General features: G+C 37.5%; 1 pseudogene; it reads right to left on the bottom strand.

The window, feature by feature from the left end:
• Positions 1–1,612: 1,612 nt before the first annotated feature.
• LOC105515683 lies at positions 1,613–2,091 on the bottom strand (annotated as a pseudogene).
• Positions 2,092–4,628: the final 2,537 nt, after the last annotated feature.

Here is a 4,628-nt window from a genome sequence, read left to right as displayed (position 1 = left end):
GCTGGAGAAATTTATCTGATTCTAAAGACTTATGTGATTAGATAGAGTCCAGCTAGATAGTCCAGGAAAATCTATTTTAAGATCTTATTTCTTTTACTTATATCTCTAAAGTTAATTTTGCCGAGAAAAGTAATAGATATACACAGATTTTAGATTTCAGGATCTGAATATTTTTAGGAGAGGGTTGTAAATTTCTGCCATGTTCATAAATGAGGACATATGCCTTCTAATACTATTGTTATCAGATTTTCTTGTCACAGTTATGCTGACCTCATAACACCTTCGGTGTTTCTTTTTGACAGCTTCTTTTTATTAATATTATTTCTTCTTTAAATGCTATCTATGCAGTTTTCAATGAATTATAAACTTTTATTTATTTATTTATTTATTTATTTTGAGACGGAGTCTCGCTCTGTCGCCCAGGCTGGAGTGAAGTGGCCGGATCTCAGCTCACTGCAAGCTCCGCCTCCCGGGTTTATGCCATTCTCCTGCCTCAGCCTCCCGAGTAACTGGGACGACAGGTGCCCGCCACCACGCCCGGCTAGGTTTTTGTATTTTTTTTTTAGTAGAGACGGGGTTTCACTGTGTTAGCCAGGATGGTCTCGATCTCCTGACCTCGTGATCCACCCGTCTCGGCCTCCCAAAGTGCTGGGATTACAGGCTTGAGCCACCGCGCCCGGCCTATAAACTTTTATTTATATGAAAAATAATAATGTATGCAATTATCTTCATTAAGTTTTCAAGTATTTCTTATGTCACTTTGACAAAGTTTTAATATTTTAGAACTTTTTCGATTTTAGCTAAATTTTCCTGCATATTATCTTATCATTTAAACAGCTGAGGGATGTACACTGATGTCCTTTTGTTCTTTCTGAATGTTAGTCGGTGTTTGCCAGTGGAGAATGCTCTTAATTTCTGAAAAGATATCTGTTTCACATTCTTCATGGAGGACATTTTTTATGGATATAGATATACTAAATTGACAGTTATTTGCTTTCAGCACTTTAAATTTCATTTATCTTTATACTTGTAATATTTCTGTTAAAAAGGAAGTAGTAATTCTAATCACTACTCATTTGAAGATAATTCTTTTTGTTTTTCACATCTTCTGCTTGCTTTGAGGACTTTCCTAACTGTCTTTGATTATCAAAAGTTTTACTTTGACGAATTGTGAATAATTAAAAAATGTACATTGCTTGAATCTTCAGCTCTCTTCTCTCTTTCAAATTCCATGTTTCTTAACATGCTTATTCTATGTTTCTTACTTCCTCTTCTTAATTTTCCATTATTTTTAATCCTTGTGAGTTTTTCTAAATATTTTTGTGATCTGTTTTCCAGTTTGCTAATTCTTCTTCCAGCTTTGTTCCACCTGCTATAAACCTGTCCATTAAATTCTTAATTTCATTTCATTTTCATAGCTTCCAGTTATCTACCAAAACTCTTAAAATTTTCCCTGTCTCTTTGTACATAGGAAGCATGCTCATATTAAAGCCTTTATTGACAATCCCTATACCCAGAGTCCCTTGCAGTTTTGTTTAATTTGGTGTTTCTGCAGGGTGTGTTGATGTTCCCCTTATACTTTATTATTTTTTATTTTTAGATGAGATCGTATTTTTGTTTGTTTGCTTGTTTGTTTTGCTTTAATAAAGTTTTATTTTTCCAAATGTACAGTTGGTTGGACCTATTCATGCATCTTCACCAGCAGCTGGAGCATCTCCTCCCTTGGTATTTCTGGTGTAAATTTCTTGAGCTCTGTGCTTTGAAACCAATTTGATAAGTCCTTTACTAAGGAGCTCCTGAAGGGCTGCCCTGGCCAGGGAGCCTCGAATCTTCAGTCTCTCAGAGACCACAGTTGGGGTTCTAAGTTTATAGCTGGGAAATTCCTTACAGAGTTTGTCGTAGGTAGCTTTGTCAAACAAGACTAAGTTATTGAGCTTGTCCCGAACTTTGCCTTTGGACCACTTCTTCTTTTTGGCCTTGCCCCCGAATTTGTTCACTGGGTCTTTTTCTTGGCTGACTTTCCGGCGTCCTTCTTCTTCTTGTCATCCTTGGGCGGCATTGCGAAGCTCGGAGAGCAGCAGCCGACACCACAGGCTTGCTAAGATGTCGGACAAAAAGGATGAGATTGTATTTGTAAAACAGGTTTCATATACGTTAAACTAGCATGAAAAACATTTTCCTGCAAGTACTCAGTAACAATAATACTCATGATCAACTCAATCTTATTTTAGCAACTGGAATACAGTAGTTCCCCCATCAACAGAGAGTATGTCTTAAGACCCCCAGCAGATGCCTGCAACTGTAGAGAGTACAGAACTCAATATATATTTTAGCTTTTTCTATACATACGTATCTATGACCAGGTGTGATTGAAAATTAGCATCAGAGGAGGTTAACAACAATAACTAACTGAAGAATCATCATCATATACTCTAATAAGAGCTATGTGAATGTGGTCTCTCTCTCCCTCTCTCTGTTTCTCTCTAAATATGTATTGTACTGTGCTCTCCATTTTATTTTGGTGATTATATGAGATAATAAAGTGCCTGTGTGATGTGAATAAGTGGGGTGAATGTTGCATGTACTGTGATGTGGCATTAAGCCACTACTGACCTTCATAGGCTATGTCAGAAGCAGGATAATCTGCTTAGGGAGATCCCAGATCATCAAGCTGTGATGATGTGGATGGCTGGATGTCAGATACAGATGATGTCAATGAAGAACGGGTAGGTAGCACACACAGCACAGACACACTGGACAAAGGATGATTCACGTGTAGGGCTGGACAGAGAGCAGCATGAGACTTTATTACGCTACACAAAATGGTGCACAATTTAAAACATATGAATTGTGTACAGCTGGAATTTTCCATGTGATATATATATATATTGAGACTGAGTCTCGCTCTGTGGCCCAGGCTGGAGTGCAGTGGTAGGATCTCGGCTCACTGCAACCTGCGCCTCCCAGGTTCAAACTATTCTCCTGCCTCAGGCTCCTGAGTAGCTGAGATTGCAGGTGCATGCCACCATACCTGGATAATTTTAGTATTTTTGGAAGAGACAGGGTTTCACCGTGTTGGCCAAGATGGTCTTAATCTCCTGATCCATTGGCCTCGGCCTCCCAAAGTGCTGGCATTACAGGCGTGAGCCATAGCACCTGGCCCCATGCGATATTTTTAAACCAAGTTTGGCTATGGGTAACACACTACTGAAAGCAAAGCTGTGCATAAAAGAGGATTCTGATGATAGAAAGCTGAGCTGTGGTTCCTAAAGGAGTGACTTGGCCTCTTCTTCTCAACTCTCTCTCTCAGGATTTGCCAACCGTCCCTACATACTGATCAGATAATTGTTAATTACCCTGTTAGCTATTTAATGTCTTTAAAAATGATTTTTAAATTTTCTGGCTTTTAAGTTGTTCTCTTTGAGAAGTTTGGCCTAAATAAACTGAACTAGGCTGTCACCAACAAAAGATGTGATTTTCCCATGGTAATCTTTCTTGGTTGACATACTCTTACGTACATATTTATATGCCACCAGACTAACATATTCTTTATTTAAAATCTAGTTGTTTTGTTTGTTTGTATTTTTTTAATCCAGACATGTAACTTTACATTTTTTTATCTGATCATTTGTCTGCCTCATTTATGAGGTTAGCATTAGTCTTATGTCAAACACAGCCAATGACGGCACACAAAAAGAAAACTGCAGTACACCAGCCCTTACAAATACAGATGAAAAATCCTCAGTAAATACTAGCAAACCACATTTAGCAGCACATTAGAAGGATCATTCACCAGCCCCAAGTGGGATTTATCCCTTGGATTCAAAGAAGATTCCACACACTTCAATCAATCAATGTAGTATAACACATTAACAAGATGTAAAAACACACAATCACTTCAATAGATGAAGAGAAAGCATCTGCAAAGCTTAGCATCTGTAAATGAGTAAAACTCCCCAAAAATAGGCATAGAAGGAAACTATCTCAACATAATAAAGGTCACATGTGAAAATCTCACAGCTGTCATCACAACCAATGGAAAAAACTAAACAATACTGAAGTTTTTCTGCTAAGATATGGTAGTCAAAGATGCTTGTACACTGCTGGTGAAAAAAGGTCAACTGGTACAGCCATTATGGAAAACAGTGTGGAGATTCCTCAAAAACCTAAAAATATAGCTATTTTCTGATCTAGAAATCTCACTTCTGGGTATATATCCTAAGGGAATGAAATGAGGATCTCAAACAGATATCGTCACTCCCATCATTTCAGCATTCTTCACAATAGCTAAATAAAGAAATAACAAATATCCCTTGACAGATTTTTAAAATGTGATTGTGTGTGTGTGTGTGTGTGTGTACACTGGAATATTATTTAGCCTTAGAAAAAGACACTCATAACATGGAAGAACCTGGAGGGCATTATGCTAAGTGAAATAACTCTATTAAGAAAACATGAGCTAAGGACCTGAATAGACGATTCTATAAAGAAGACATACAGATGGCTCACAGGTATAGAAAAAGGTGCTTGACTTTAGTAATCACCACACAAAACAAAATAAACTTTATTTTTTTCCTTTGCTTTTACTTTGAAATAGAAGTAAACCCTATCAACTGATGGGAAGATCA

This window comes from Colobus angolensis, unplaced genomic scaffold (assembly GCF_000951035.1).
Source record: "Colobus angolensis palliatus isolate OR3802 unplaced genomic scaffold, Cang.pa_1.0 Scaffold268, whole genome shotgun sequence".
NCBI classification, from domain to species: Eukaryota; Metazoa; Chordata; class Mammalia; order Primates; family Cercopithecidae; genus Colobus; species Colobus angolensis.
This window is presented reverse-complemented; position numbering and strand designations above follow the sequence as displayed.